This window comes from Oncorhynchus keta, chromosome 15, assembly GCF_023373465.1.
Source record: "Oncorhynchus keta strain PuntledgeMale-10-30-2019 chromosome 15, Oket_V2, whole genome shotgun sequence".
Classification (NCBI taxonomy): Eukaryota; Metazoa; Chordata; class Actinopteri; order Salmoniformes; family Salmonidae; genus Oncorhynchus; species Oncorhynchus keta.
The window spans coordinates 17535055-17545591 of NC_068435.1; positions in this window are offsets into that span (position 1 = coordinate 17535055).

Here is a 10537-nt window from a genome sequence, read left to right on the forward strand (position 1 = left end):
AGATTCTTTACCTAGTCGGCTAAGGGATTTGAACTAGCTACCTTTCTTTACTGGCCCAATGCGCTTCACCGCTAGGCTACCTGCTGCCACAACTGAGAGAGACCGTAAGCCACAGTCCTCAGACGCTATTCAAGACTACGCCCAGGGATTCTGAACTCTTACAAGATCCTCGCCCTCTTCCTCTTCCTTCTGTTTTTCTCTCTCACCCTCTTCCACACAGTCTTTTCTCTTTCTCTCTATCGTCCTTCTCTCTGTTTCTCCTCTGCTTTTCCAATTCTCTTATATTTCTCTTTCTGTCTCATCCTCCTCTTTAATCATCTACCTGTGTCTCCCTATCCATCTCTTCCTTCCATTAGCTCTCTGACTGTTACCTTGTTTCCCTTTCCTAGGACCCTTCTCCAGTCCAGTAAGATGGATGTGGTCAGGCAAAGGCTTTGTGTTTGATCATTTCTCCTCTTCATTAATCTACAATGACCTGCCATACTAGAAAAGCTACTGAGGCTTTTCAACTGTAGCCATTGTGAGAGGATCCAAATCAAATCAAATGTATTTATATAGCCCTTCATACATCAGCTGATATCTCAAAGTGCTGCACAGAAACACAGCCTAAAACCCCAAACAGCAAGCAATGCAGGTGTTGAAGCACGTTGGCTAGGAAAAACGCCCTAGAAAGGCCAAAACCTAGGAAGAAACCTAGAGAGGAACCAGGCTATGAGGGGTGGCCAGTCCTCTTCTGGCTGTGCCGGGTGGAGATTATAACAGAACATGGCCAAGATGTTCAAATGTTCATAAATGACCAGCATGGTCAAATAATAGGTCTGGGACAGGTAGCACATCCGGTGAACAGGTCAGGGTTCCATAGCCGCAGGCAGAACAGTTGAAACTGGAGCCGCAGCACGGCCAGGTGGACTGGGGACAGCAAGGAGTCATCATGCCCGGTAGTCCTGAGGCATGGTCCTAGGGCTCAGATCCTCCGAGAGAGAGAAAGAAAGAGAGAAAGAGAGAATTAGAGAGAGCATACTTAAATTCACACAGGACACTGGATAAGAGAGGAGAAGTACTCCAGATATAACAAACTGACCCTAGCCCCCCGACACATAAACTACTGCAGCATAAATACTGGAGGCTGAGACAGGAGGGGTCAGGAGTCACTGTGGCCCCATCCGATGATACCCCCGGACATGGCCAAACAGGAAGGATATAACCCCACGCACTTTGCCAAAGCAAGAGGGATAGAGGGACTTTGCCACACCACTAGAGGGATATCTTCAACCACCAACTTAACATCCTGAGACAAGGCCGAGTATAGCCCACAAAGATCTCCGCCACGGCACAACCCAAGGGGGAGCGCCAACCCAGACAGGAAGATCACATCCGTGACTCAACCCACTCAAGTGACGCACCCCTCCTAGGGACGGCATGAAAGAGCACCAGTAAGCCAGTGACTCAGCCCCTGTAATAGGGTTAGAGGCAGAGAATCCCAGTGGTTTAGGCTCTAGAAGACAAGTCAACATAGTTGCAAATGTGTCCATTCGGCTTGATTTTTTTTTGTTGAAAAAATCTTTTACTTCATGACCTGTACATAGCAGTAAAAAATTGCTGAACATTGAGAACCACAATTGCTACCCACTGGGCACACACTGGTTGAATCAATGTTGTTTCCACGTCATTTCAATTAAATTACGTTGAACCAATGTGTAATGGGAGTTGAATTGAATTGATGCGCGGTTCTTCTAGCTTCTAGGTCCCAATGCTATCTTAGTACTCTTACCATAAAGCTTTGTGTCATGACTGACCTAATGAGAGAGGTATGTATCAGGTTAGTGGGAAATACCCATATGGTGTGGTCATTCCCATAAAAACATCCAGCATCTGGAAGCTGGTCTTTTAATAGACTCTTTCTAACTGAATTTAAGGAGGGTTGTGTAACAACTGTGACGCCCACTCTGTTGCCTCATCAAGCAGGCACACTCTGTTGCCTCATCAAGCAGGCACTCTGTTGCCTCATCAAGCAGGCACACTCTGTTGCCTCATCAAGCAGGCACTCTGTTGCCTCATCAAGCAGGCACACTCTGTTGCCTCATCAAGCAGGCACTCTGTTGCCTCATCAAGCAGGCACTCTGTTGCCTCATCAAGCAGGCACACTCTGTTGCCTCATCAAGCAGGCACACTCTGTTGCCTCATCAAGCAGGCACACTCTGTTGCCTCATCAAGCATGCACACTCTGTTGCCTCATCAAGCAGGCACTCTGTTGCCTCATCAAGCAGGCACTCTGTTGCCTCATCAAGCAGGCACTCTGTTGCCTCATCAAGCAGGCACTCTGTTGCCTCATCAAGCAGGCACACTCTGTTGCCTCATCAAGCAGGCACACTCTGTTGCCTCATCAAGCAGGCACACTCTGTTGCCTCATCAAGCAGGCACACTCTGTTGCCTCATCAAGCAGGCACACTCTGTTGCCTCATCAAGCAGGCACACTGTTGCCTCATCAAGCATGCACACTCTGTTGCCTCATCAAGCAGGCACACTCTGTTGCCTCATCAAGCAGGCACACTCTGTTGCCTCATCAAGCAGGCACACTCTGTTGCCTCATCAAGCAGGCACACTCTGTTGCCTCATCAAGCAGGCACACTCTGTTGCCTCATCAAGCAGGCACACTCTGTTGCCTCATCAAGCAGGCACGTCCTCTGTATTGTTGATGATGATGCAGCAACATTTTGGACTGAAAGAAACAGTTGTCTGACAAAACATTTGTAATATTTGGTCTAAACAGAAAAATATTATTTGTAGATTGCCTGTTTATATGCAAAATTATGTAATCCCTCAATCAAAGTTCTGGTGTGATTACATGGCTAGCAGCAGAAGTAAACCCCAATGGAATGAAATCACACAAACCATATGAAAATGAGTAAAATGTTGAGTCAATAGACACATTCTACTATCTATAGGCCATCTACTGTATATATGCGATCATTTTATATACTGTCTATAAGCAGTGGTGTAAAGTATGTCAGTAAAAATACTTTAAAGTACTACTTAAGTTGGTTTTTGGTGTATCTGTACTTAACTATTTATATATATTTTTATTTCAAAAATAAATAAAACATTTTACCCCCCTTTTCGTGGTATCCAATTGTTAGTAGTTACTGTCTTGTCTCATCGCTACAACTCCCGCATGGACTTGGGAGAGGCGAAGGTCCTCCGAAACACAACACAACCAAGCTGCACTGCTTCTTAACACAGCTTGCATCCAACCCGGAAGACAGCCGCACCAATGTGTCGGAGGAAACACCGTACACCTAGCGACCTGGTCGCTAGTGCACGATGAGGCATGGATATCCCTGCCGGCCAAACCCTCCCTAACCCGGACGACGCTAGGCCAATTGTGCGCCGCCCCGTGGGCCTCCCGGGCACAGCCGGATGCGACAGAGCCTGGGCTCGAACCCAGAGTCTCTGGTGGCACAGCTAGCACACTATTTATATTTTTGACAACTATTACTTTACTCCACTACATTCCTAAAGAAAATAATGTACTTTTTACCCCTTACATTTTCCCTGACACCCAAAAGTACTAGTTACATTTTGAATGCTGAGCAGGACATGAAAATGATTTAATTCACACACTCATCAAGAGAACATCCCCGGTCATCCCTACTGCCTCTGATCTGGCAGACTTACTAAACACAAATGCCTCGTTTGTAAAGGATGTCTGAGTGTTGAAGTGTGCCCCTGGCTATCCGTAAATTTAAAAATCAAGAAAGTCATGTCATCTGGTTTGCTTAATATAAGGAATTTTAAATGATTTATACTTTTACTTTTGATACTTAAGTATATTTTAGCCATTACATTTACTTCTGATACTTAAATACATTTAAAACCAAATACTTTAGACTTTTACTCAAGTAGTATTTTACTGGGTGACTTTCACTTTTACTTGAGTCATTTTCTTTTAAAGTATGTTTACTTTTACTCAAGTATGATAATTGGGTACTTTTCCTCCACTGTCTATAAGTGTCTTTCAACCTCAAGTTCATGTGCAGTGTAGGCTCTGTTGTGTTGTCCATGGATACCGAATTCTAGCAACTTACCATGAACTAATCTATTGTTTGCGAATTAGTGTCTGGCTCTTTAGCAGGTTCTTCTGCGTGTGTGCCCCGTACATGTGAGTGAATGTCACTTTGTGAGACACGTTTGAGCAACGTTTCTAGTTACTTCATCAGACACAGGTCCTTGTGACTTCTGAGAGTTGTATCATTACAACACTGTAAAGTTTTTTGGCCCGAGACCCCATTTTGATATACATTTTTTTGTGTGATCCACCATGTATGTAAAAAAAGTGATGGAATCAACGGCCAATGTTTACTTTTTTAATATGGGCTATGACAGTCTATTACAAATTAGTCAGACAGTACTTTTGAAAGTATTTCAATCTGAAGGAAGTACGGTTTGAAGTGACCGAAGTGCATCCAAAAGGTATTGGAAAGTTCAGAAGATCTTCAGGCAATAATTTTGTATGATCTTCTGTATAGAAAATACATTACCATTGATGTTCTTTTCCCCCCAGTCTGATTTAGTGGCTCTGGTCTTGTCATCCACCTCTGGCCTGACCACTGGCTTGTGGAAAACATTGTGGAACAAACTCCCTCACGTGGAGAACCTGAAACCCCAGGAATACCTAGACACATACATGTTCCCACTGAGAATCTTATCTTTCAGTGATTGTAAATCTTCTGATAAAAATACATTACCATTGATGTAAAGTGCCTGGTCTTGTCCACTCTGTGAAATAGTGCCACATGTGTCTTATCTTTCAGGATTGTAGAAAAACCCACATGTGTAGGAAGAAAAACCGCTCTGTTTATTACAACCTCATCTCGAGCACAATTTTTACATTTTATTTTAAAGTTTATCAAAACGACCCCATTTTCAAATCAGGCGATCCCAAATGGAAACGCTGCTGTAGCCTATGACCTAGCACCTCGTAGCCTACCTATGACCATCCGCATCACAGCTGTGCTAAAATCACAATAAGTCCCCCCCCCAACATATATTATTGCTTATTAAGAGAGAATGATGGATGATTGTTATTTTTTCACAAGCTGAAGTTCAAAGCATACCCTGAAGCTTCCTACTTTGCCAATTGGGCCACACGTTTTGGCTGCTGTCACCTTCAGAAGCAAACTGAATCTAATTAGGTATTGGTGATACTTTAGGACCAGCAGGTGGCAGTATGATACATCTCATTTAAAACTGGAGAGTGAGACTAATCCAGTGAGGCATATGGGATGGCAGGTCACATCTCCAGAGGTTTTTTCTTTTGAGTGACACCAGAGAGGAGGATACGACAGAGGCAGAAGACCTCTCAAAGTGTCAGTCACAAATCCACTCAGCATGGGTGAATGAATAGAGCAGGGGCCAAAACACTCTTTGTTTTCTCTATTTCTAATCAGGAACTTATTTAGAACTGGGAGGCTAGGGGAGTGGACTCTGTGAAAACCAACAGCACTTTAGCCCTGCTGGCCTAAAGTTGAATACCTCTGGGCTTCACCTCTGCTACCTAGAACCATTTAGGGTTCTTCAGTTGTGCCTATACGAGAAACCTCTGCAAATAACAATTTTTGGCTCCAAGTGGAAACCTTTCACTAATACAAGGTTCTACGTGGAACCCTTTCGCCTCTAAAAGGATCTAAGTGGAAGCTTTTTCACCACCAAATGTTCTACCTGGAACCAAAAAATACTTATGCTATGGGGACAAACAACGAACCCTTATACCACTCTTATTTTGTGTCATAATAGCAATCAAAACTGATTTGAAAAGGACAACATAGTCTATCAGGAGAGATAGAATGTTGGCAGCCTGATAGCTACAGTTACTGTACATCCTCCCTTTCAGTCTGTCTGTGGATCAGCGTGTGAATTCTGACACTGTCTGATGAGAATGTCTCACCCTTGTTGTTGACTGTTCTGGGTTCAGTCAAACCTAAATAAAATGGGATTAAGCCCTGGGATTAGAATCTGTGGCTACAGGGGAGAGTGGGGTTAGTTTGGGATTGCCTGGAGGTTGAATGTTAACCACCAGGCAACCACAGAACCAGGGTGGGCTGGGACCAGAAATTGGTCCTGGCATATCTAACACACCACCCATTTTTTTCCTTTAGGCCCCCCACACTGGCCCAATTTCTGTTGTTGAGGGCACCACACCGGCCCATTTTTCCTTTGAGGCCCTCATTATTTGCCAGATAATTATCATTTTTCACAAAATACCCAAGTGAGACAGACCAGCCCATCTGGCATTTGCCTGAAATGTCAGATGGCCAGTCCACCCCTGCATAGACCCCATACAGAGATTGTGCTCATACTGTGTTCTTTGCTGTGGAGAACATTAATCTGACATCTAATCAACTCAGAACCACTTTCTCACGCAGCTATATCCATACTGTATTGACTAGTCACGCACTCTCTCTCTCTCGAACTGTCTTGCATGCACATACTTACCTATCCACGCAAACGCACACACTTTAATTGTGTAATTGTGTGTGTGTTTGTGCATGCACAAGCAGTGTGTGTGTGTGTATGTGTTTGTGAGCTCTTTGTGTTGACCGCTCAAACTTGCTGAGCTTACACTGTCTCCGTGGCATGGTTGCCATGGTGAATTTCTACATGGGCGATCGAGGATGGCATGTTCCGCAGCCCTCCACTGTGTGTCAAGCAGCTTTCTGTGGAGAGACCCACAGAAATAAAGAACCAAGATAGAACTGTGAAAAATAGAAAAGAACAATCAGCATTCAGCTGTAAGCACCCCTTCAATCAATACACTCACACACGCACAGTGTTATTTAACATCAGCCTGTGAACTATGACTAATCTACACGTAGGGATTATTCAGTGTAGTGCAACCTGATAGAAATACAATGTATAAAGCTGACACAAATTCATTGTTGTATATGACAGAGAATAATGCATTTTCTACACAATACATTTCTATTTCAATGCTCCGCAACGATGCACTCTCCTGAATAGACCAGGGGTATCGTAGTATAACACGGTGGGTTGGCTGGTGAAGAAATGAGAGGAGAGATTTCCTCATTGAAAAGCTGTTTCGGTGGATAATCTCGCTGTTGAATAGAATGTTGTTTCTACGTCAGAGGAGAAGACACAGGAGACATGATGCTATGCTTTGCTTTGCTATATGTTCTACAGTGCATTCGGAAAGTATTCAGACCCCTTGAATTTTTTCACATTTCGTTACGTTACAGCCTTATTCTAAAATGGATGAAATCATTTTTTCCTCATCAATCTACACACAATACCCCATAATGACAAAGCAAAAACAGGTTTTTAGAAATGTTTGCAAATGTATTAAAAAAATTAATGGAAATATCACATTTACATAAGTATTTAGACCCTTTACTCAGTACTTTGTTGAAGAACCTTTGGCAGCAATTTCAGCCTAGAGTCTTCTTGGGTATGATGCTACAAGCTTGGCACAATTCTCTGCAGATCCTCTTAAGCTCTGTCAGGTTGGATGGGAAGTGTTTCTGCACAGCTATTTTCAGGTCTCTCTAGAGATGTTCGATTGGGTTCAAGTCCGGGCTTGAACCTTTAGAGATTTGTCTTGAAGCCACTCCTGTGTTGTCTTGGCTGTGTGCTTAGGGTCATTATCCTGTTGGAAGGTGAACCGTCGCCCCCAGTCTTAGGTCCTGAGCTCTCTGGAACAGGTGTTCATCAAGGATCTCTCTGTACTTTGCTCCGTTCATCTTTCCCTCAAGCCTGACTAGACTTCCAGTCCCTGCCTCCGAAAAACATCCCCACAGCATGATGCTGCCACCACCATACTTCACTGTAGGGATGGTGCCATGTTTCCTCCATTCAGGCCAAAGAGTTCCATCTTGGTTTCATCAGACCAGACAATCTTGTTTCTCATGGTCAGAGTCCTTTAGGTGCAATTTGGCAAACTCCAAGCGGGCTGTCATGTGCCTTTTTATTGAGGAGTGGCATCTGTCTGGCCACTCTACCATAAAGACCTGATTGGTGGAGTGCTGCAGAGATGGTTGTCCTTCTGGAAGGTTCTCCCATCTCCACAGAGGAACTCTGGAGCTCTATCAGAGTGACCATCGAGTTCTTGGTCACCTCCCTGACCAAGGCCCTTCTCCCCTGGTATGCTCAGTTTGGCCAGGAGGCCAGCTCTAGGAAGAGTCTTGGTGGTTCCAAACTTCTTCCATTTAAGAATGAAGGAGGCCACTATGTTCTTGGGGACCTTCAATGCTGCAGACATTTTCCGGTACCATTTCCTTAGATCTGTGCCTTGACACAATCCTGTCTCAGAGCTCTACAGACAATTCCTTCGACCTCATGGCTTGGTTTTTGCTCTGACATGCACTGTCAACTGTAGGACCTTATATAGACAGGTGTGTGCCATTCCAAATCATGTCCATTCAATTGAATTTACCACAGGTGGACTCCAATCAAGTTCTAGGAACATTTTAAGGATGATCAATGGAAATTCGGTGCCCCCTCATTTTCTTGGGCTCCCGAGTGGTGCAGCAGTCTAAGGCACTGGATCTCAGTGCAAGAGGCATCACTACAGTCCCTGGTTCAAATCCAGGCTGTATCAAATCTGGCTGGGATTGAGAGTCCCATAGGGCGGTGCACGATTTGCCCTGCGTTTGGCTGGGGTAGGCTGTCATTGTAAATAAGAATTTGTTCTTAACTGACTTGCCCAGTTAAATAAAACATCAATTTTGAGTCTCAGAGCGAAGGGTCTGTGTCACGCCCTGGTTATAGAGAGGCTTTTATTCTCTATTTTGGTTAGGCCAGGGTGTGACTAGGGTGGGCATTATAGTTTCTTTATTTCTATGTTTTCTATTTCTTTGTTTTTGGCTGAGTGTGGTTCCCAATCAGAGGCAGTTGTCTATCGTTGTCTCTGATTGGGAATCATACTTAGGTAGCCTTTTTCCCACCTGTGTTTTGTGGGCAGTTGTTTTCTGTATAGTTTAGTTGTCATACAGAACTGTTCGTTTTTTCACTTTGTTATTTTGTTAGAGTGTTTTTGAGTAATAAAGAATCATGAACACTTATCACGCTGCGCTTTGTTCCGATCCTCATTCTGACGAGAGATGTAACAGTCTGAATACTTATGTAAGTAAGGTATTTCTGTTATTTCCACGCACACACAAATAAAACTGTTTTCGCTTTGTCATGATGGGGTATTGTGTGTAGATTGATGAGGAAAACATGTAATTTAATCCATTTTCGAAAAAGGTTGTTTAACAAGATGTGGAAAAAGGGAAAGGGTCTGAATACTTTCTGAATGCACTGTATGTCAGAACATTGGAGGTACAGGCAGTCATGCAATGTGTAGCTACTGCATTTGCTTTCATGTCTTAATCCCTAAGAGTCTAAGCCGGATTGGGGGTTCTACTAAGCTGACACATGGAATTGTTTTAAAATGGTCATGCCAAGGATCATTTAGGTGTTTGATTTAGAATTTTAGGACCGCTTTAGGCATAAAAAATATATATAAAACACATTTATTTGATGAATTTTTTTATTTGGCCTTACTGCTATTAGCCCATAGAAATGCATTGAATAACCGATTCATACATGGAAAAAGAAATACATTTTAATTGAGTTTGTTTTAAAGTGTCTGTCCTATATCTGAAAGATATTCTTCAGGATCGGTGGGTCCCCTGCGGGACTGTTGAGCTAATGGAGGCGTATGCAATTAGCATGAGGTTGTAAGTAACATGAAGTTTTACCAAGACATAGACATATCTGATATTGTTAATATAACCACACTGTCCAATTTAGAGTATCTATTACAGTGAAATATTACCATGCTATTGTTTGAGGAGAGTGCACAATTTTGAACATGAAAAGATGTTAATAAACAAATTAGGCACATTTGGGCAGTCTTGATACACATTTTTTAACTGCAATGGTTCATTGGATCAGTCTAAAACGTTGCACATGCACTGCTGCCATCTAGTGGCCAAAACCTAAATTGCACCTGGGTTGGAATAATACATTCTGGCCTTTCTCTTGCATTCCAAAGATGATGGTATTATCTTTTACCAAATCTAATGTTTTATATTTTCCTACATTCCTTTCACATTTCCACAACCTTCAACGCGTTTCCTTTCAAATGGTACCAAGAATATGCATATCCTTGCTTCAGGGCCTGAGCTACAGGCAGTTAGATTTGGGTATGTCATTTTAGGCAAAAATGTCAAAAAAGTGTCCGGTCCGATCCTTAAGAGGAGATATAAGAAAGATGAGTTAAATATTATTTAATTTTTTTGCCCATATTTAACCAATTTCGCTTTGGCACTAAACTACTTCCATATATACTTAAACTGATACCGGCTACCTTCAGATGAGTCTTTTCATCTTTCCATAGATGGGTGATATTAGATTTGTAGGCCAAACCGTTCGGTCGCTACGGGCGTTTTTGTGAGAAGACCGATTCTCGGGATGTCTCATGGTCTGACAAACACCACTGTAGCTTGGCCACCTTCCACTGCAGATATGGAAGGCCATT